The sequence below is a fragment of the Lissotriton vulgaris genome, chromosome 10 (assembly GCF_964263255.1).
Source record: "Lissotriton vulgaris chromosome 10, aLisVul1.2, whole genome shotgun sequence".
In the NCBI taxonomy this organism is placed as follows: domain Eukaryota; kingdom Metazoa; phylum Chordata; class Amphibia; order Caudata; family Salamandridae; genus Lissotriton; species Lissotriton vulgaris.
In genome coordinates, this window is record NC_141698.1 from 1118882324 (window position 1) to 1118907370 (window position 25047).

Sequence of the window (25047 nt, forward strand, 5' to 3'; positions counted from 1 at the left end):
TATAAATCCATTGGCTAGATGTTTATCCAAGTAATCTTTCAAAAAACAGGTTTCAGTCTCGGTAAGCGCATACATTCTAGTGCATGGTAAAATGACTCCAGACTCAATCTCAATTTTGCCGTCATAAGGACGATGTGGCGGTAATCTTTCTGCTTCTCTCTTGTCAAAAACTGTTGAAAGATCTTGGTATTCCTCAGGAATTTCTTGTGTTTCCAATGTGCAAATCTGAACAGGATGGTGAGAAACTAAGTTCCGGACCGGGGTATCCTCTTCCTCATGGTCTTGTTCACCAAAACAATTTTCCTTGCAAAAAGAAGAATCAATTTCAATGGTTCTTTTACTCCAATCTATTCGTGGATTGTCCTCCGTCAAAAATGGGAGGCCAAGAATCAACTGGAATTGTGGCGCATCTATTAGATTGAAAGTTATTAATTCTGTATGCCCCTTTAATCCAGTTAACTGAACTATCTCTGTTTCATGAGTAATTGGACCAGACGATATATTTGCGCCATTGACAGCCGGACTGCTTCCAAAAATAGTTTTTTCACAAATCGAATTTCATTCTGATGAGCATATTTTATATCACAGAAATTTCCAGTGGCCCCAGAGTCAATCATTACGGAAACTTCTTTGATTTCTCTGTCTCGGAATCTTACTGCAAAAATGGCAATTAAATGAGGAGCTTCAGATTGTAAGGTATTCATGATATGTTGTTGCCCTGGAGTTGTCTTCGCTATCGCTTCCACCCGTGCAACTCCGTCTACGGGCGAAGCTGATCCTTTACCGGCAAAGAAATTTTGGGCCTCTCCAGACATTCCTTAACAAAATGTCCCGATAATCCACAATACAGACATAGCTGCGAATTCCTTCGCCTCTCTTTTTCTTCTTTGGTTAAGGGCCCTCTGACCGATCCTATCTGCATTGGTTCCTCAGTAGACATTCCTTCTGAATTCTTATGGGGTTCACTTTTTAATCGATCAAAGCGTGGAGGTGGAGGGCGAAAATCTCTCATGCCTACGCTCACTTAGACGATGGTTCAGTTGCAAAACCAATTCTATAAGCTCTGAAACTTCCCTAGGTCTTTGAGGAATTTGGGCCAGGGCATCCTTAGGTTTATATCGTACACCTCAGTAAAAAATAGCAGCTCTTTTCTACTCTGGCCAATTTGTTTCTACAACTAACTTGTTGAAATTTTAAAAATAACCCACAAAATCTCGATTAACATGCTTGAGATCTAAAAATTCATTATCTGTTGCCTGAGAGGCAGCACGACGATCAAATATCCGTGCAAATTCCACCTTGAAGCCTGCGTAATTAAACAGAATGGGATTATTTTTGGTGACCAAAGACATGGACCAAGCAGCCGCATCACCAGTCAGTTACGACAAGATGAAAGCCACTTTAGCTTGATCTTCTGTAAAGATCACTGGACGGCATAAAAAGTGTAAAGAACACTGCGTCAATAAAATCTGTGCCTTCAAAGGATCTCCACCATATCTCTCGGGGAGAGCTAATGGAATGATAGGGGAGATAGCAGGAATCACCTGCGTAGAGATGTCTGATGAGGAGGGGTGTTGAGATGAAGAGGAAATCCCCCGAATTACTGAACTTGCCGTAACCACATCATCTAATCGTTGCTGGGTTTGAATGGACTCTTGACTCGATCTTCTGACCTCATCTATCAAGGCTTTATTCTCCTCTAAGGTATTATTTAATTGTTCCTGCATATTATTTAGGATATCATTCAAGGCCTTTAAATCAAACCCTTCCGCCATTCTGCTCAGGAGGAGACCTAAATCCTCAATGAAGAGGTATGGCACTTCAATCTGTCAGAAAAGGATACACTGGAGCGGCCCCCTCAGGAACAGAAGATCTTACCACAGATCCCACAGACCAAAACCAGTGACAAATGAGAATACGTTGTCTCTAGAGTTAGCCTTGGGGGAAAGGGGAAGTGGAAGACAAAACAAGAGAGACAGGCTTCTAGACTCTGGTTCCGCCTCGGGACTCAAACTGGAAGCTCCCTGTAACTTAAGCACAGCAATTAGCCTCCATAACTCTGTGAAACAACTTTAATGTAATAATAATTCCCTGTCTAAGGATACTCTTACCAATGTCTGCATAGAAGCTAGCTACTCTCTTAATGCTTTGCCTGTGGTGTTGTATGTAAAATCTGATCGATTGGAAGAATAACCTAGTACCTTTTTAATTACAGTAATTTTGAATCTTTTCAGTACCAATGAATATTCCTCTCAAGGTTTTACTGTCTCTTAGAATGTAGAAGTTCCGTTTTAAAAGTCACTTTGAAATTCCTCACCAAAGAAGTGTTTGAAAAAACTCCTCAAATCTTTCTTCAAAATAAGCAAGTTACTTTCATTTGAAGTCTTCTCAGAAAATATTGGTGCACAGTCTTAAAACAAATCTCTTACTTTTCAAGGTTCTCAAATTCCATAAAGAAGTATTGTCGCTAGAAGGCTCGAGGCAGAATAAGGAAACACGAGCTTGAAAACGCTTGAGTACTCTGCAGTCTCCAGGTGAAAGCCAGAGACTCTTAAGGACAACTAAAAAACTCTTACCTGCAAGTAGTGAGTTCTTCTCTTGACTGAAGAAACTCCTGGAATACCTGCTCCGCGAGTTTTTTATCCGAGGATCTTGAACAGCTGTCCGAGCCTCGAAGTGTCTACAAACTGAGGAGAAAAATCTTTGATTAATATTCACTCTCCGAACTCAGAAGGGAAAGGCATTCATATACTTCCCATAGAAACGAAGGATGGAGGCTGCAGCTCTAAGATTTCTCAGAAATTTCGCAAGGTTTTGACAGCGAGCGTAAGGAAGCTCCTGTCAGATGAATTCAGTCAGTTGAAGTGCGCAATGCGCCGGTCGCGCATGCGCATTGAAACCACGATCAGAGGCAGAAGAGAACAACTAGACCGCAACCCTCTGGCAGGCTGTGGGGACGACCTGATGGCTTCTCAACATGGCGGAGCGCTGCAATACCAGCAACACCCGCCGAAGAGAGGATCTCTAACAGCGCAACCTTCCTAACTGGTAATAAGGCAGAGGCCAAAGCAATTCTTAAAACTTTTCTGGAGCGAGGATGGCGGATCATGACACCAATAAACGAGGCAATAAGTTCATCAAATAATAATCTCAACAAAAACAAAGCAATTACGATTCAGCAGACCAAACAGGAGGACATATATGACAAACAGTAAGGAGCCACTCTCAATAACAAACAAGACTGATCTAACGCAGACAACAGGAATTATCGTTAAGAATCTAGCCAATGGACAAGGCAGCAATAAACTGACACCCCAACTGGTAGACCATCAACATTCAATAAAAGAAATCCCAAGTTTGCCTGAGCAATTAAATAATGACTTCAAAAGTTCAGCCAACAGCAGCAACAATAAAAACAAAACAAATATTGACCAGCAGTCCCGAAAGGACAACACTACAAACAAAGACAGCTTGCCCAAATCTGTCGGGTACACAATGGAACAAAATGAACGAAGACTTTTGACCACCACTCAACAATCAACATGAAGGAATTATGAATACAATGAATCCGACTCAAAACTGGAACCTCTTTCAAACCTGTACACCTCCTTAATATAAACCCTGCAAACTTCAGTTAGTGCCCTCAGTATGCAGTCAGAGAAACTTGATATTCAATTGAACCTGATGAACATCATAGCAGATAAAATCTCTGGAATAAACACCAAACTCGACTCACTAATGGCCCTAATTATTGCTAGGAATAACACACCGTCCCCAAATTTGGTAATCAAATGTGCATGTTGCCCAATAGTGGAAAAATTAAATGAACTACCAACCATTCGAACAAATATTTTAAAGGAATGCAAGCAGCCAGTCCAGCTACCAGCGCCACACAGGATAATAGGAGTGACTCTCCAAATGGGAAAAAAACAACAAAAACCTTAGCCTCCCCAAAAACTCTTAGTAACAATTTCTCAGCGACTGACAAACGGAAAACCTCACAAGGAACAGCCGACAAGGCATCCATTACAAAACCACCACTACTCTCACATGTTACTCAGGATGATGTGCACCAAAGCTTAACGGATCGGCAAACAAATTCCATGATGGAACACTCAAACACACTTCCTCCACCTCTAACAAAAAGACAGAAGAAATGTGCCAGGAAGGCCAGAAAACACCCTGACAGTAATAAGGCAACAGACCAACAGGTAAGCGGAATTTACTCAATCTTCGAATTAAATGAGGAAAAAAAACGGTCGGTAACTGCTGCTGTACCCAGTCGAGGCCATACTGAGGAAGGGGAGAAATACTGCAGCAATCAATTGGTGACATTGAAGATGTCAGGTTTATCATCAGAGAATCATCCAGACCAAATGGCTCAAATAGAGCTACCGAGATGTCTCCAAGTAGGGGGCCCCTGCCAAAGATCACTCAAGCAGAAGTAACACAGCCCTTATACAGAAGATCTTTGCCCCGCACGAGTAATATAAATTCAACAGAGAACATATTGAACAAAAACTGTAAGGGCTTGACGTATCTCCATTAGACAGCAGTTAATAACACGAAAGTGGCTTGATGCATTTACAAAAGTCCAGCTCTTGTCTCACGCTCGCATATTGAGACAATCAACCCATGTAGAGGAGAATGAGAAGTTATATTACAGAGTGGTCACCAACCTTGCTGAGAACTAAGCGACCAGGTACTGATAAAAATAAACATACAACATGTAAAAGAGGGAGGCAAAGACCCATATGGGCAGCCTGGAAATCAAAGCATCAGTCCAGCATCTACATCCCACTTACAGATCAATAACCCTATACAACATTTAAATAACCAGATACTCATAACTCCACTCTACACACCACAAAGACCACAAGACTATTTAAACAGAGGAAACGTACTGAGACTACTGGCAGCCATTCCAGCACTAAAGCACCTATCATCAACAGACCTGTTAGCAATAGAGTTTAGACATGGTTTCAGCAATTCTAAATGCCGCCTCACAGTTTGAGGCATGGGGTATATCTCTGTCTATTCCCACAAAACAACGTTACCCCCTACCCCTCCTACATCTGTACAACACCAAACCCAATTGTCCCAGCGTAAAGCCAGTTCATTCAGTATTACGAAGCGCGAGAGGTCAAGAGGGAAGCATGGCACAGGCATCAAAACCACAAGAATCAACACACACCAGACCCTGCAGAACAAGACTAGATTCAAAAAGAGAATGACCCGCAGTGACACGAAGCACCGCAGAGAGCCTGCTAATAAACCTCATGTCATGGAATATAGCAGGTGCAAAGAGTGACCTGCAGGACAATACACCTCCCAAGAACTGGAACAACTATGAAATGGTTGTCCTCCAAGAAACATGGCTAACAGCCCCAGTCGAGGTCCCCGGGTGTATTATTCATCACGTAAATGCCTCAAGAACCCAGCGGTACGGCAGACCGAAGGGCGGCCTTGACGTTTACATTTCCACAATTTTTAAATATCACACCTGACCAACTGGTTGCCACAACAGCGGATATGCAAATAATAAAAATTGACTTGGGTCCCAATCGTGCTACATGTACCACCATCCTCAATAATCTCTACGCACAACCAAAACAAAAGATTAAAAAAGAGTTATTCAAAACCCTACCATAGCAGAACTTCGGTTTGAACAACTAACATGGGAAATAATACGATCGGAAGACTTTAATTCAAATATAATATATACTCCAGAGGAAGACAACAATAGAACCACAGCAAATGCAATCTGGGCAGTACAAACGCAAGTCAATTCTACATTCAAGCCGTCTAATTCCGGTAGGCAGCAATTGCTGACAGATCGTGAACACTTAGGGATGCAAGTACTAAATGGTAGAGCGGCAAAGGATAGACTTCCTATCTGCACCCATCATGGTCCCCACGCAAGCTCCATTATAGACAACACAATTGTCACATTACCGCCGTTAGCACAAATAAAGGTGTTTTCAATTATATACAGCACTGAGAGCGACCATTCGCGCCACCATCTTGAACCAGCATAATCGCCTCCAAGGCATAGTAAAGCACTAGCTGAGGTTGGGTCAACAATAACAATAAACCTCAAATGATTACGATGGACAAGTAGCACACTCCCCCAAATAGCCTTGAGGGCAAAGTAACTGATAGCGACAGAAGAGTCAGAAAACAGTTTGACAATAGAATTCTGTGCCACCTTTTTAACAAACCTCTCCCAGGATGCTGCAACAACAAAATTGCAACGCAATATGAAGATCGACCAACGCAGATTCCTCAATCAAGGAAAGTTAAGGAAAGAATTAAGAGGTGCTATCAGGTTCACAATGGGACACAACACACCTACAGTGATATGGGAACAGATGCAACAACTTATAGAAACAGTACAAAAAACAAATTTGGGAGGACAAAAAAACACAGCGGGAAAACTTTTGGTTAAAACTGCTACACAACTCTAAAGGATCAAACCCTAGAGCTTTTTGGAATCAAATAAACTCCCTCGCAAGAACGTCAAAGGTAATAAACACCTCCTTCTCAATAACATTTGAGAGAGAGATTGCTGTGCCGGAAACACTAATTCCTCTTTTAGCAAAGGTCAAAATTGCAACAAGGCAGTCAAGACCAACCCCGGTAGCCCATACACCACCAGCTGGCTTGCAAAAACAGATCAACAGAGCAAGACCCCTGACCTTTGGCCTGGATACTGCTCTCCCAGGTGCGCAGCTCCACCTGGAGTGCCTCTGTCTCCGGCACCCCGCTGACCCCGTTCGTGGCCTGCGCCCGCTCTGCCTTGCATCTCAGCCTGCTTCTCCTCCTCTTGTCCTCTGTATTTGTTTGCCTTGTTGTTCACTGTTTTTTGCCCTACTCTTTTGTGCCTGTAACCTTGTTCTGTGCCCCCTGCCCATTTTCACCGCCCTTTCTTCCTCCATTTTTTCCCTGCTGCTGCTGCCCCCATGGTCCCTCCCCCCACCACTTCCTTCTCCCACCTCCCAGCTGCATCTCCTTCCCTCCTCCCCTATTGATTGTTGGCCGCTGCGTGCCCAAGCGAGCAAGATGCCTGACCTTTGGCAAGGATACTGCTCTCCCAGGTGTGCAGCTCCACCTGGAGTGCCTCTGTCTCCTGCACCCAACTAACCCCAGTTTGAGGTCTGCACCCGCTCTGCATCTCATCTCAGCCTGCTTCTCCTCCTCTTGTTCTCTATATTTTTTTTCCCTGTTGTTCATTGTTTTTGCCCTACTCTTTTGTTCCTGTGCCTTGTTCTGTGCCCCCTGACTGTTTTAGCCACCCGTTCTTCCCGCCTTTTTTCCCCACCTCTGCTGACCCTGCGGCTCCTCCCCCCGCCGGTTCCTGCTCCCGCCTCCCAGGTGTGTCTCCCTCACTCCTCCCCTATTTAATGGCGGCAGCTGCATGGGCGCGCTGCTGGAAAACCGCTGGTGCACCAAAGGCAAACCCGTCTGCGCCCGTCCGCAACCTAACCACGACCAGCGCCAGGGAGCCTGGATCACTGGCCATTCACCGCTATGACTCAGCGGCCCTCCTTGCACTCAACCCCGGAAAGGCATCTACTGAGGATCCCCCACGAATCACTGCCCCCGCACATCTTCCACCGAGCCTTTCCTGATGACTGGAAATATGCAGAAGTCTGACCCCTGCTCAAGAAGCAGTCAGCAGATCCCATGGACCTCAAGACCTACCGACCCATCGCCCTCCTCCCTTCACGGCCAAAGTCACAGAGAAGACTGTCAACGCCCAACTAACAAAATTCATCGAAGGAAACTCCATCCTCGACCCTTCCCAATCCAGATTCCGGAGCAACCACAGTACCGAGACCCCTCTACTCGCTGCTACAGATGACATCCAGAACCTTCTTTACCAAGGACACACTGCGGACCTGATCCTACTTGACCTCTCTGCAGCCTTGAACACAGTCTCCCACCATACACTCACAGTCAGACTCCACGATGCCGACATACAGGGAACCGCCCTCGACTGGCTCTGTTCCTTCCTCACCGGCAGAATGCAAAGAATCAGACTGCCACCCTTCATCTGCAAACCTACGGAAATCTACTGCGGATTATCCCAAGGATCGTCGCTCAGCCCCATGCTCTTCAACATCTACATGGCCCCCTCGCCGCCATCATCAGACAGTATGGACTCAGCATAGTATTGTGTGCCAACGACACCCAGCTCATCATCTCCCTCACCAAGGACCCCATCACCATCAAACTCGACTTCCAGGAAGGAATGAAGGACATCACATCCTGGATGAGCAGCAGCTGCCTGAAGATCAAATCGGAAAAGACAGAGGTCATCATCCTCGGACCCTCCCCTTCTGCATGGGACAACACCTGGTGGCCCACAGCAGCTCTCCCACCCTCAAGGACCACACCTAAAACCATTGTACTCAACTCCTCCCTCTCCATGATCTGATAGGTCAACGCTGTTGCCTCCAGCTGCTTAAACACCATACGCATCCTCCGAAAAACCTTCAGATGGATCCCCCCGTATTAAGGCAGACCGTCACCCATACACTCATAACCAGCAGACTGGACTACAGAAATAACTTCTATGCCGGGATCAACAATCTCTACCCCACAAACTCCAGACCATACAGAACACTGCAGTCAGACTCATCCTCGACATCACTCGATACAAACACATCACCCAACACCTGTGTAACCTCCACTGGCTCCCCATTGAGAAGAGAGTAACATTCAAGATACTCACCCATGCCTACAAATGCCTCCAAAACACCGGACCCCAATATCTCAACAATAGAATATCCTTCCATGTACCCAAGAGGAACCTCTGATCCACTGTCCTTGCCCTCGCCGAACACCCAGGCATTCCGCAGAGCACAAACAGCAGAAGATCCTTCTCCTACATCATGGCCAAGAACTGGAACAAGCTCCCGATCAACGTCAGATGTCCCCCAACCCCTGACATCTTCAGGAAGACCCTCAAGACCTGGTCCTTCAACTGACCGGAGTTGCGCCACCCCCCAGCACCTTGAGACCCTCACGGGTAAGTAGCATGCTTAAATTGATTGATTGATTGATCAAAAGAAGGCACACAATTGCCGAGCCCTCCAAATCATTAGGAAGAACCCCAAAGGGCAATTTGGTCATAGACCAATCATTCACACCATACACTGAAGAAGAAATCTCAAGGTCATAGCTAAAGGCAGACTAGACGGGACACCAGGTCCGAACGGCATACCAAAGTAATCTACAAGCAAGATCCCAACTTCTGGGTGGCCCGGTTGTTCCACCTGTTTTGCACGGTGGGCACCATGAACTGCCTCCCAGAGAGCTGGAGAGGATCAATAATCAATCCAGTATACAAAGGTGGGGAGCGAACTGACCCAGCTAATTACCGACTGATTGCCTTAATAGATCCTGAAGCAAAATACTACGCCTCACTGATCTTGGCAGTTTTAATTAGCTGGTCTGAGAGCAACAAAATAATTCCCAATAGCCAGTCTGGCTTCCATTGGGGCAGTAATACCATCACAAATGTACACGCTATAGGCCTAAGAGCAGATAAAAGCCCACGACAGTGCAAAAATCTGTATCTATGCTTCATTGATTTTAAAGCCGCATTTGATCCAGTCAGCAGAGGCATTTTATGGCACAAGTTGAAGCATTGGGGCCTTTCGGAAGTAATACTAAGATCAGTAATGGAACTATACTCCGACACATGGATGCAAGTTAGAATAGCCGATGGTAAGAGGCTGACCGGAAAAATCTACAGAAGTGATGGTTTAAAGCAAGACTGTGTCCTAGCACAATATTTATTCAACGTATTGATGGCCGCCTTATTACTAAGGCGAGATGAGATCGTACTCCTGCGATCATGTTGTGTATGCACCGTACCACATGATCGCAGGGTGTATGCACCATACCTCATGATCACAGGGTGTACCCTGCGATCATGGGGTGTACGCACTGTTCGGTGCGTATGTGATTGTGTGGTTGTCCGTACGAATCACCCTTAGCTGACGTGGACCGTACGAATCGCTTCCTCATACCCAGGTCCAGATCGTACTCGTCGGGTTGTACGGCATGTTTACAAATCTTACGATTCACTGTGAGGGTCCGTGTCATACGGTTTCACCCTTGCAATTCGTATGGTTCATGTCAATTCGGACGGATTGATGAGATACGGATCGTACTACGCAATTCAGACAGACGCGTACGATTCGTACGGAGAGGGCTCCGGATACGATTCGGACGGACGCTTTTTTTCCCCAAATCAATCGGCCCCTTAGTGTAGGTTGGAGTGGGAATAGTAAATTATTTATGCTTAGTGTCCAGCACTTTCTTTAACTTAAGTTAGGTTGGAGTGTAAAAAATAAATGTAATATGTTTATTGTCCAGCACCTTCCCTGATTTAATGCAGGTTGCAGTGGGAATAGTAAATTATGTATGTTTAGTGTCCAGCACTTTTCCTGACTTACTGTAGGTCGGAGAGGGAATAGTAAATATGTACGTTTAGTGTCCAACACTCTCTTTAAATTAAGTTAGGTTGGATCGGGAATAGTAAATTAGATATGTTTGGTGTCCAGCACCTGCCTGATCTAATGCAGGTTGGAGTGGGAACAGTAAATTATATATGTTTAGTGTCCAGCACTTTCTTTAAATTAAGTTATGTTGCAGTAGGAATAGTAAATTAGATATGCTTAGTGTCCAGCACCTTCCCTGATTTAATGTAGGTTGGAGAGGGAACAGTAAATTATATATGCTTAGTGCCCAGCAGAATTATGATATTGGCAGTCGCACTTTCTGACGCGGATTCTACGGGTTTAAGGAGTTCATTGACCGGTCAGAACTGCTGGCCACTGGTCGGTCAGATATGAGACCTTAACTGTGTCGGTTGAAGGTAACTCCGACCAAAATCGTATTAAGGCCCTATATGTTTTGGTACAGTAACACCATCATGGAGCTAAGAAACTCGTAATGACAAGTATCTTGCCCATGTACCCTTTTTGGCTTCCCAGTGCACTTATACTATCCAAGAATGGCTTTGATATTGTAGGATTTTAAGGAATAAAGGAACCTAATATGCGATTGGTCAGGGAGGAGCAGCGATTGAGCCTCTGTACCCAAGGACCCCATTCCATCCGGTCATGCGCCGAGATCCCCTCAGTCGCCTCACCTATTTCCAAACACGTTACCAGTACAAGACATGACTGGGTCGCCAACCCTAATATAAAACCTGTTACCAGTGCAAGAAGTGACTGGATTTTCCATCTGACAAGAGTTAAAATATTGATCTTCACCGCTAGAGGGTATTCAAACGCTATCCATCACTGCCAGCGTTAATACTTTCCTGGTTAATTTGACAATTGTCTACAATAAGACAAGAAGTATATATTGTCTTAGATTTGAAAGTATACAGGCATGAATTTTTACTGTCCTGAAGATGATCCCTTTACTTTAACATAGGGATCGAAACGCCATCGACGATCTGTACCCCATATGGATGTTATTATACTGTATGGCTTTATTTTGCAATGGTGTTTTCATCTTTGCTAAGTCTACTAAGAGGATATGTTGTTAGACTTCTTTCTGTTGCCTGAACCGTTTCCCCAATCCCTTGCTCGTTGTATTGTGGTAGTAGGACCTAGGTGGTGTCCCACCTGTATTATGTGTGAATGTTTTTCTAACACATTTATTGACTATTAAAATTCTGTCCGGCTGGACAAAGAATATAGAAGCTATCTAGCCTATATTTATTATTAGTAAACTCAGCAGCTGTCTAGGGACCACTGTCTTAGTAACTTTGATATTGTAGGGTCATAGCTGCTCATGCAGAAATATCCACACATGGTGTATAGTGCAATCTGCCTTAGGGCTGCTTGACCTCCAAACTTACCTATATCTCATACAGTATGTGAGGTCATGGCACGCAAGGATGTGTGCCTGGAACCCAGTCTCTACAATCAAAGTTGCACCACAAAAAACAGGTAAAAAACAGGGGGGTTCTGCAACAGACACCAGTTTCTCACACCCATGTGAGTTCCCATAGGGATTTCAGACACAACAGCAAGCCTGGACCGCTGAACTGAATTACACCAAATTTGGCAGACAGCTAGCTCTTAGTCCAGAAAGTGCAGTTGATGGAATTTGGTGTAATCCCTTCAGAAGTTTTGGAGTTATGATAGAAAAAAGAAATTTCTATATCTAGGAATGCAAATTCACCGTGGAGGATCTGTGTATCCATGCGCCAACAGCAATGACTTGTTTGGCTGGCCGCAACCTGACACTAAAGTTGCGACTGCCATTTTATCTATTGGGACATGGTCCTGGGGCCAAAAAATTAAAGTGTAAACTGATAAAAAGAGGTCAGGGTAGAGTTACCCTGACCCTATGGGTGTCATAGAGGGGTCGCTGAGGAAACCCTGATGGACAAGAAATTACCCCAACATTTGTCCACATGAGCACATCCTCTGCGTCACTCAGCTTGGCCCCACTGAATATACAATGGGTCCGCTGATCCAGCACTGAAATTAAAAACATATATTCCCACTCATAGATCTACTTACACACACTTTGTTATGCTCTCACACTACTAATTATACACCCACTAATATACCCATACAGGCACTCACATATCCACTGACAGACACATTCAGCCACTCACGCACTCACTGTCCCATACAACTACTCACATGCCCAGTCACAGACCCATACAGCCAACCTCACACCAACTCACACATCCATATAGCAAATGTTGGAGAATACCAAGGCAGCATATAGGAAAAGTGTCATAAATTTACAAAAGGTATCCTTCATTAGGAGTTCCAGTCCTACCCCAGTAATTGTGCCTATGTCATTAACACCACAGTCCAAAATCATGTGGTCTGGATGTTGCCAATCTGCAATGCTTTTAACCAAAGGCAGCAGTTGATATCACTCTAACCTTCTCTAGCCAACCCAATTAATGTCTACATTAGGTAAACCTAGGTATCTGCCAATGCCACTCTTTCTAGCACTCTCTCTGTCCCAAATCACAAAACTATCGCCCACAAACCACACACTAACCATTTTAGAGACAAGGAGGAGTAGCACACAGGAAATGCTGCAGTACAATTAGGCTTTTTTAAGATGCAAGGCAGCTAAAATGGAGGATAGGACCTGAAATAAAATAGTGACTGTAACAAAAAAAGTATCGACCTCTGTGATTGGCTTTAGAAAAATAAAAAAAGGTGTGCTGTTTGAGATATGCTTGGAATTGCTTACAGTCAACCACACCTGCTACAGCTAATGTGAAGCTAGAATGCTGTTTAGAGAAAGCCTTGTGAACTTGTGACCTAGTGCTAGCAGAGAGTCTTTCAAACATGTTTACGATGGAATCAGAGCCGAAAGAGTGGAGGGGGAGAGAATAGAAGGGACTGCACAGAGGGACTTAAAAGCACAGTGGTGTACACACATTGCTCATTAGGGAGTGTTTGGCGTCTGAGTATTTTTTATCAAGTAAAATATAAATACAAAGAATTAACAGCAGATTGTTAAAGTCTTATAAAGGATTCTGTGTAGATCCGTGGATTTACCACAAATTTACCTGAGCGCCACTGTGGATCCACGGTTCTGCCCAAAAACTCTACCACGTTGAGCTTCTTTATAAAAAACATGGAAAGGGTTAAAAACCAGTGACCATTTAGAAGTGGAATAAGACAATTATTGCATGAAACGAAGCCTATGATTTGCTAAGTACAGCAGTATCAGTGAAAGCAGTGAGTAGGAAGGCTAGCCATTCTTGGTACTTTTAGGGGTAGGCGTCAATTTTAATTCCGCCCGCAAAATTGGAGGAATTTTGTAATTACTAATAAATGTTGCTGCTCCTCCGGCAGAATCATTTGGCCCTGCTGATAAGCTGCACATATTAGTCCGGTGAAGGCGTCCGTGCTGCTTTGTGTGTTGCAGTTTTGTAAAAACTTTGTGAGTTGTTAATTTACTTTTGAACTGTGACACAGTGTTAATCTAGCCACTTTTCAGTTGCAAAAGGTGATGCAGCAATACACAGGAAAATGGAACAGCCTACACCACAAATATGCAAGGCTGAGAGTCGGCTTTTATTTGGGGGGGGTTTGGCAATACACTTACTGAATGGAAGAATCCAGAATAATCTCTGAGTAGTTAAAATAATAAAGTCAGGGAAACACAAGGTAGCTGTAAGTGTGTATTTAACCTCAATATATATATTACTAATAGAACGTCATTTAATATATGAATAATATTTGCCCTTACCAACACCCAGTACTGGCTCGCAGAGGTAACGCTGTGGGGTGTTGAGGCGGGGCAGGGCGGGGCTGGGTGGGGGGGTAGTAGAGTTTGACATACAACAGCGGATATTTATTTACGTTCACCTTTGCCGTTATATTTTGAACTCCAATACCCCTCACCCAGCCCAGCCTTCGCTCTGCCTCACTGCCCCACAGAATTACCGCTGCGAGCCCTCCACTTCCAACAATGTACATTTATTGTATTTTCCCATGCAGAAATACAAGCGACTCATTTGTCTTTAGTACAAAAAGACATGTCAGAAAAACACCCAGCAGACAAACAGAATTGTCTGGACTGCTTACAGTATCTGTCTGGCTGGGAGCCTGGCCTCTAAAGGAATATTAACTTTGGAGAATATCAGCACAGGTCCGCGCATGCGCCTGCAGTGATGCAATCCAATAACAAAACACCTAATGCAGAGGTTGCCTCTAAGCACCAGCAGTTTTACAAAGAAGACATTGTTACAGATGTCAGACATGAAGGACGACCTATAACAAGTCATAGTGCATCTATTTTCATACCAAAACAAACCAGTCATAAACTCATCTGGTACTTTTGCAGATGTTTGATGTGACATATAATACATAGTTACATGCTTTCATTTATATGTTCAGAAAGATACTTTATTTTATCCAATTTTAGTAAATAAAATGAACATTTTTGTGAAACTGTAAAATGCATGTTTATTGATTGCAACTCTAAATCCTTTGTGAAATTGCAGCTATCCATTATTTGTTACAATTATACTACTACTGACATGAATCAGGTAAAAATGTGATGCCACCACCCAGCCAGCATTTAGAGTCACTTCTATCAGATTTTGTCCTTTGTTCATTTTACATTATGTGCCAGTTTGATGGGCTGTGACCCTCGGAATCGGAATGGCGGCCATTGTATTGGATTTCATTATACATGTGCCTGTGTGAGGAATATAAGTTAGGGTGCATGAATCAGAGTATAATGCATGTGTCTGTACATATATATTTATTATATATATTGACACCAGAGTCCCAGCTTTTAGGCTCTCACTCCACCATTTGAGCACAAGAACTGCCCTCCTCACATCACAAGAGACCAACAATTGTAGGGATTGAACTATAGAAAAATATGTTTCACAGGACATTGAGTGTGACAAGAATCCTTTTTGTTGTCAAAAGTGTTCAGGTAAACAGAAATGTAACAAGGCGATGCAGCTACTTTAATTAATTGGTTTTATTGAACGGAATTTCACCGAATTTTAATGTAATTTCGCAGAATTCCATGGAATAAATCTACGACAATTCTGCCTTTCCCTTGTACTTTTATATTGAGAGTGGAAGAGTATTGCTATATTTTTGATTTGAGATTTGCACTAAAAAGAGATTTTAACTGATTTTAAGAGAAGAGTTGGAGGACAGCAGGTGGAGAACAGTAAGGAAATTTTACTGGTATCTGAACTAGGGTGCACTGTGCAAAAATATATGTAAAATAAATGATTACTGCATGAAGCTGAGAGAAAATGTATAGGGAAAATAGACAGAAGGTTAGATGTGGAGATTAAAAAACAACGCAGTGACCAGGAAAAGAGAAATAGCAATTTGTACACTGAAAGTATACTTATTTTACACATTTCTATGAATGAATTTGTTTGAACTTAGAAGTGGGTGCTTGAGTATAGTATGGAAGTTAATAGTATGTTATTTGTACTCACTGTCACTCTGAGGCAGCCACTGATACACCCAGTTACACTAGCAGAAAAGCACTTATGTACCCACCATTCATGTAGCCAGACAGTTACTGACACACTTAATCACACAGCCATAAAACCATTTACACACCCATTTACTCACCTCTGCATGTACTTACATTATCATGCACACATCCATAAAGGCAATGTGACACCCACTCACACATGATACAGCTATTCATGTACCTAGCACTCAGACAGTCAGTCTCACACACACTTGCATACCCATGCACCCAGTTACGCATCTCATCACTCAAGTATATAGCTATTCACATACCTATTTATGAAACCATATAGCTACTCACACACCTAGTCAGACAGTTTCACTTACACATACATTCATACAATCACACAGCAAGTGTGTACCACTACTAATAGACCCACTTACATACACTGTCACATACCCAAACACCCACTAACACAGCCAGTTACTAATGCATACAGACACATACCCAGTTGGACACCCATACAATCACTAACACAACCAGTCACATACTCAGGGACCTAGTACGCCGTAGGAGTCTAAGCACTTTACCACTACTGGATAGTGATAAAGTGAACATGCTTGTTGCCTAAACACGGATTAATTGTCTTTTGCACAATTGGTATATTTAATGTATCTGTAAGTCCCTAGTAGAGTGCACTACCTGTGCCCAGGGCCTGTAAATTAAATATTATTAGGGAACCTGCAGCACTGATTGTGCTACCCACACAAGTAGCCCTTTAAACATGTCTCAGGCCTGCTACTGCAGAGCCTGTGTGTGCAATTTACAATGCCATATTGACTTGGCATTTAAAACCCCTTGCCAAATCTTAAACTTCCATTTTTTTACATGTAAGTCATCTATAAGTAGGCTCTATGTAGCCTATAGGGCATGATGCTATGTACTTAAAACGTAAGCCATGTACTTTTAAGTTTCAGTCAGTTACACATGTACTTTTATACCCATACACCAAGTTGCACACTCATTCACCCACCCATACAACCACTCACAGACCTATTTACAAATTTATAAAGCCACTCATACAACCAGTCAGACAGTGACAGAGTCACTTATACATATATTTACACACTCACATATCACGTATGTATCAACTCCTAATAGATCCATTTGCACCCACAGTTGCAGACCCAAACACTGACTAACAACACAGCCAGTAATCAACCCATACAGCCACTTACATAACTGTTTGGGCACCCATACAATTACTAATACACCCAGTCACATACCCAGATACCCAACTGGCTTTAGAGGTCTATCCCTATTTACCACTGCTCGGTAGTGGTACCATGCAGGTGCTTCTTCCCTAAACATTGTTTCAATGACTTGTCCACAACTGGTATATTTAATTTATCTGTATGTTTCTAGTAGACTGCCCTTCCTGTGCCCAGAATCTGTCAAATAAATGGTACTAGTGGGCCTACAGCGCTGATTCTGCTACCCACACAAGTAGCCCCTTAAACTTGTCTCTGGCCTGTTACTGCAGAGCCTGTGTGAGCAGTTTATACTGCCATGTTGAATTGGCATTTAAAACCCCCTTGCTAAGCCTTAAACCCCCCTTTTATTACATATAAGTCCCCCCTAACGTAGGCCCAGTGTAGCCTATATGGCAAAGTGCAATGTGCTTAAAAGATAAGACATGTACTTTTAACATTTAGTCAGTTACACACACACTTATAGACCAATACATCAATTTATACACCCAGTCATCTATCCATACCACCACTCACATACTTATTCACAACACCATACAGCCACTCACACACCCAGTCAGACAGTGACAGACTCAATTACACATGCATTCATACACTCAAATAGCACTTATGTATCACTACTAATAGAGCCAATTACATACACAGTTACACACCCAAACACTGACTAACACAGCCACATACCAATCCATACAGCCACTTACATACCCATTTGGACACCCATTCAGTCACTAGCACACCCAGGCACATACCCAGATACTCAGTTGGTATTAGAAGTTTGAGCATTAAACTACTGCTAGATAGGGGTACATTGTATGTGCTTCTCCCCTAAGCATGTTTTCATTGCCTTATTGTGTATTAAATGTATCTGTAAGTCCCTAGTAGGGTGCACTACCTGTGTCCAGGGTCTGTAAATTAAATAGAACTAGTGGATCTGCAGCACTGATTGTGCTACCCACACTAGTACCCCCTTAAACATGCTACATGCTACTGAAGAACCTGTGTGTTCAGTTTACACTCCCATGTCGACTTGGAATTTTAAACGCTTTACTGAGATAAAACTCATCTTTTATTACACATAAGTCAACCTAAGGTAGACCATAGGTAGCCTTAGGGGCTGGGTGCTATGTACTTTAAAGTAAAACATGCACTATAAGTTTTGCATGTCCTGGTAGTGAAAAACGTCCAAGCTTGTTTTTCACTAATGTGAGACCTCTCCATTCCATAGGATAACATCGGGTATTCTGTATTGGACTTAATAATTCAGACCCTGATTAACCGCTCACTATCTGAAGGCTTAGTTCCATTAGAGTGGAAAAATGCCCTGGTCAAGCCTATAAGAAAAAACACCTCTGTTCCTTGGTCCGATCTGTCTAATTTGAGGCCCATCTCCCTCCTGCCGTTTGTCGGCAAACTAATGGAGAAACATGTCAACATTCACCTCTCCAGTTTCATTGAGCGAACCGGTTGCCTGGACCATTCCCAATCTGGGTTCAGCCTAAGTATAGTACCGAGACTGCTCTCCTCTCGGTCACGGATACTATACGTATGTCCTTGGACAGGGGTCTGTCTGTGGTGTTGGTGCTGTTGGACTTGTCCGCAGCATTCGACACCATATCACACACCATTCTTCTAAAGAGACTAGGGGAGATCGGCCTAGAAAAATCAGCCCTGGCGTGGTTCACTAGCTTTCTTACTGAACGTACCCAGCAGGTGAACATGGGCACTTTCAGGTCCAATCCCTCTAAAATTACTAGAGGAGTCCCGCAGGGCTCTTGTTTGAGCCCTACGCTGTTTATTGTTTATGTTGCCTCTTTGGCTAACATTATGAGGTCGTACGGGTTTGTACACATTTCATACGCTGACGACACTCAGCTGTTGTTCACCTTTAAGACCTTCACCCCGAGGTAAGGCAGGCCTTCTCGAGTGGCATGACGGCGGTCGCCAGTTGGATGGCCAACAACTTTCTCCAGTGTAATGTGGGAAAGTCAGAAGTCATGTTGTTTGGGGAAGCTAAAATCTTGTGGACCCCAGACTGGTGGCCCACCAGTTTGGGAGAGGCACCCTCCCCTAAACAGGTGGTGAAAAATCTGGGGGTCCGCCTTGACCACGACCTCACTCTTGTACACCATGTCAACGTTACGGTGGGGTCTTGCTTCAATGTCATCAGCCTCCTTCGGAAGGTGTTTCCTCTCCTCCCCGACAGCTCGAGGAAGACCTTGGTCCAGGCACTCGTATTGAGTCGCCTGGACTACTGTAACGGTCTTCTCCTAGCAGCCAATGAAGGCGTACTAAACAAGCTCCAAGTTGTGCAGAACACCGCAGCACGCCTGGTGATTAATGCTCCCCCCATAACTCCATCCCGGCCCCTTCTTAAACTACTCCACTGGCTGCCCATCCGGAAACGGGTGTAATTTAAGACCTGCTGTGTAGTGCACAAAAGTCTGCATAATCTAGGGCCGTCCTATCTTGCAGAAAAATTTGTCCATCATTGCCCCCCACGCAACCTGCGCTCTAGTAACCAGTTGTTACTGCAGATTCCCCGATTTAGCAAGACCAGACAGGGAGGACGTGCCCTCTCTGTCATGGGCCCACGTCTATGGAACAGCCTTCCTCTCTCCCTCAGGCAGTGTACCAGCCACTTAATCTTCAGGAAGAGTCTTAAGACCACTCTGTTTCAAGACTAGAGCCTCTCTCTCCCAGCACTCTCAGACAGCACTGCGCGGAGATACACCTCCGGGTGTGATTCCGGCGCGTTACAAAATCACAAATAAATAAATAAATAAATAAGCTGTAATTCCTGATTGAGAGGGTGTAGAACTATCATATTTAATATGTCTGGAATGGAATGCCACACTGATATAGCCAGTTATGTAATTATCTACCTGCTTATAGTATGTAATCTAACAGCATGTAATGTAAGTTAAATGTATTCTATAGTTGCTCTTTAGCTTTGTGCTTGCCTTGAAAGAGGAGGATTTACAATGACAAAAATGGAAAATAGGGCAAAAAAACTGAAGAACCAGTACTATCTGCATAAAACTGAAATGAAACAAGGACATGATGAACAGAACGTAGTGGGGAAAAAAGACCTGTTGGTAAGAGAACTAAGGAGTTTCTTAAAACAGTAATGCCCACATGCATCAAGCAGAATTGCATTCGCAAACGGTGCGAATCGCAAAAATTGTCCGTTTGCGAATGCAATTTCTGTTTTTGAGATGCATCATGAAGAAAAGCATTTTTCGCATTTTGCGAAATCGCAATTGTGTTTGCGATTCCTTAAAAATTCGCAAATTTAAGGAATCGCAAAAAAATCTCAAAAAAGTGTATGCATCAAAATTCGCAAATTGCGATTTTTTTAAGGAATCGCATTTAAGAATTCCTAAATTTAGAAGTACTGAGAGCAGGTGTTTTTTTTTTTGTGAAACATGTTAAACCAATTTGTAGGGTACTTAAGGGCTTCCACAGTTGAGCCAGACCTCTTTGAGGATGGCATCAGTCATTGTCCTGGCACGTCCCTGGAGGTTGAGAGCAGCAGGAAGGAGAAGGAGGATGCTCAGTGAAAGGATATTTAGATTGCGCATCACTTTGTTTGGTCAGACACAGGCTGAAATATATGACAAGTATAGGCTGAATGCTGACTCCATAATACCCTATTTTGCGTAGAGAAACTCGTAGGACCCTAGCCATACCCACCCATGTGCAGGTCTTATGTTGTCTACACCTTCTAGCCTCAGGTTCCTTCCAGGGAGTAATAGCAATTGCAGGCGGGGTTTCACAGAGTGCACTTTCTAGATTTTTTAAGGATTTCCTTAATGCAATGCTGCTAAGGATACGGCAAAAACAACAGGTGATGGACCGAATGTGGATCAATGTCACACACTCACCCCAGTCCAAAGATCTGGGCCCAAATCCATCGTTTTTTTGCACTCCACACCACCCTGGGTTAGACAATGGCGATATGCAAATCAGCTCCGACCCTGTGCCCCATGGGAACAGTCCAGTCCGAACTACAAAAGCCATGTCCTTCCCAGAATGGAATCAAGCATCCGAGGACCGGACCGGTTTCGAGGTAACACCTCTCATCAGCCCGGCTAGCTTGACTCCAGTGGTGTGGAGTGCCTGGGACCCACGTCTGGGCATCCCCAGCGCACTTTGGGCGGAATATGCAAAAACAACAGGTGATGGACCGAATGTGGATCAATGTCACACACTCACCCCAGTCCAAAGATCTGGGCCCAAATCCATCGTTTTTTTGCACTCCACACCACCCTGGGTTAGACAATGGCGATATGCAAATCAGCTCTGACCCTGTGCCCCAAGGGAACAGTCCAGTCCGAACTACAAAAGCCATGTCCTTCCCAGAACGGAATCAAGCATCCGAGGACCGGACCGGTTTCGAGGTAACACCTCTCATCAGCTCGGCTAGCTTGACTCCAGTGGTGTGGAGTGCCTGGGACCCACGTCTGGGCATCCCCAGCGCACTTTGGGCGGAATATGCAAAAACAACAGGTGATGGACCGAATGTGGATCAATGTCACACACTCACCCCAGTCCAAAGATCTGGGCCCAAATCCATCATTTTTTTGCACTCCACACCACCCTGGGTTAGACAATGGCGATATGCAAATCAGCTCTGACCCTGTGCCCCAAGGGAACAGTCCAGTCCGAACTACAAAAGCCATGTCCTTCCCAGAACGGAATCAAGCATCCGAGGACCGGACCGGTTTCGAGGTAACACCTCTCATCAGCTCGGCTAGCTTGACTCCAGTGGTGTGGAGTGCCTGGGACCCACGTCTGGGCATCCCCAGCGCACTTTGGGCGGAATATGCAAAAACAACAGGTGATGGACCGAATGTGGATCAATGTCACACACTCACCCCAGTCCAAAGATCTGGGCCCAAATCCATCATTTTTTTGCACTCCACACCACCCTGGGTTAGACAATGGCGATATGCAAATCAGCTCTGACCCTGTGCCCCATGGGAACAGTCCAGTCCGAACTACAAAAGCCATGTCCTTCCCAGAACGGAATCAAGCATCCGAGGACCGGACCGGTTTCGAGGTAACACCTCTCATCAGCCCGGCTAGCTTGACTCCAGTGGTGTGGAGTGCCTGGGACCCACGTCTGGGCATACCCAGTGCACTTTGGGCGGAATATGCAAAAACAACAGGTGATGGACCGAATGTGGATCAATGTCACACACTCACCCCAGTCCAAAGATCTGGGCCCAAATCCATCGTTTTTTTGCACTTTTTGCTAAGGATACGGCATCACATTCATTTTCCAATAACTCCTCAAGAGTTGTTGGAAACAAAGTTGGACTTCTATAACATGGCTAATTTTCCTCATGTTATAGGTTGCATAGATGGAACCCATGTTTCAATATGTCTCCCATCTGTAAATGAGTATATTTTTCGCAACAGAAAAAATTATCACTCTTTAAACATCCACGTAATTTGTAATTCCAAAACACTAATCACAGACTTAGTTGCAAGTTACCCTGGGAGTGCCCATGACTCCTACATTTTCAAACATAGTGCCATCCATGGGTGACTGCTGTCAGGTGAATTTGGAGATGGAAACTTGCTTGGTAAAATTATATTCTCCCACTAATGGACAAGAAAGACTTATAAACAAATCAAGTCTATATGTGTAGTTTACATCAGTGCTCATTAGAATCAGTAACCAAATATAACTTACATGGATACAAAATGAAGTTGGCAATATTGATAACTTTGAGCATGGATATTAACATGTCTGGATTTTTAGGCACAATATCTAAAAAGATACTAACTTAAAGGACATTTTTACTAATTCGATAATTAATGATTGGAATTTTGCAGGTCACAATTGATGATTAGTTTATCTGTAATAAAAGAAAGGATTTTGGGTCGTTTCAAGTCAAGGGCACTAGGCCTACCCTTACATTTGAGGTACCATTTTCCTCAAAAGACTTCGGGGAATGCGAGGTGGGTGGAATTTTGTGGATCCACGCAGGTTCCAGAACTTTCCACGATAGAAATGTGAGGAAAAAGTGTTTTTTTTTACAAAGTTCGAGGTTTTCAAGGGATTCTGGGTAATAGATCCTGGAGAGAGAGACAGACAAGTCACCCCATCCTGGTTCCCCTGGCTGTATCGTTTTCAGAAATGTATAGGTTTGCTGGGTTTCCCTAGGTGCCGGCAGAGCTACGGTTAAAAATCTACAGCTAGGTAATTTGCAAAAAAAGGGTAGGTTTTCACTGTGAAAATGTGGTGTGTCCATGGTGCGTTTTGGGCCGTGTCCTGTCACGGGCACTAGGTCTACCCACACAAGTGAGTTACCATTTGTCTCAGAACACTTTGGGGAATGTGGGGTGAGCAGAATTCTGTGGATTCACTCAGATTCCAGAACTTTCCACCACAGAAATGTAAGGAAAACTTGTTTTTTTTACAAAGTTTGACGTTTGCAAGGGATTCTGGGTTACTGAACCTGGTGAAAGCCAGACAAGTCACCCTTTTTTCCTGGGTGTCTAGTTTTCAAAAATGTATAGGTTTGCTAGATTTCCCTAGGTGCCAGAAGAGATAGGGTACAAAATCTACAGCTAGGCACTTTGCTTTTCACTGTGAAAATGTGGTGTGTCTACATTTTGTTTTGGGCCGTTTCCTGTCATGGGCACTTGGCCTCCCCTCACATGTGAGGTATAATTTTTCTAGGAAGACTTTGGGAAATGCGTGGTGGGTGAAATTATGTGGATCCATGCAGATTCCAGAACTTTACACCACAGAATTATGAGGAAAATATATATATTTTTTTATAAAGTTGAGGTTCCGTGACGATTTGAACCCGTGTTTTCGATATTGTCGGAAAAACACAATATTGGTATCAGCGAACCGCAAATGATCCATTTAGCATATCCTGGTGTTTTCGCTACGCTACGAGCAAGAGTACTCCTTTTATAAACACATTTCTGATCTACCCACGGCATCCATCTTAGATCATGGCCGCCATTTTGTGTTTCTTGCCCTCACATACGCAATAACCTCTGATCACTTCATTTCGATTAAGGACACGTAGCCTTAGCCGGAGATTCACCTCTTTCATGACACGTGCACCTTAAACCAGATCACGCTGTAGCTGCATGACTCGACAAAGGCTGCCTCCTCTACCCGAGGCCAGTCCTGCTAAACTGGTCTTCGTGTCCATTGTCCTGATCACGATTAGGCGGCCGAAGCCGGTAGCCTTGCCCATTTACAACCTACAAACATCCCTTATCCTGCTTTTCTATCTTCTGCACCTGGCTCTGCTCCTTTCCTTCTGGGCCTTTATTAGGGGGAGGTAACGAAATTTACGATGAGGCGGTCCAGGTCTTGAATGAAAAGTTGACATGAGATTATGATGGAAAAGTGGGAACCCCTTGTTCGTAATGTTTTGACATCAGATATTGTCGACGATTCCTGTGCAACGCCAAATATTTATTGTTTAGGACACAAAGGTTTGGGAATGTACTAACATGTGAAGAATTTGCCCGAAGCCCAATTTTCAGTATATAAGGAGCAACCCTCTTTGTACAAATCGAACAGGCTCCTAGAATCTGCCCATGTGTGGTTTCTGTGACTTCTGTGTCCCTGCAGTAATAAACCTTTGGTCTTTGAGGCCACCATCGAGAAGCCTGTGTTTCTGTTCATTTGTGCACCAAGGCAGGTGGAACTCCGGGGTCTTTGGGTGTTGTTCCCTGACACCTCTGGACGGAACCAAAAAGTCCAGAACTCCAATTGGCGCCCAATGTGGGGCGACGTCATTCGTTACCGGTCCAAAAGCCTGAAGAG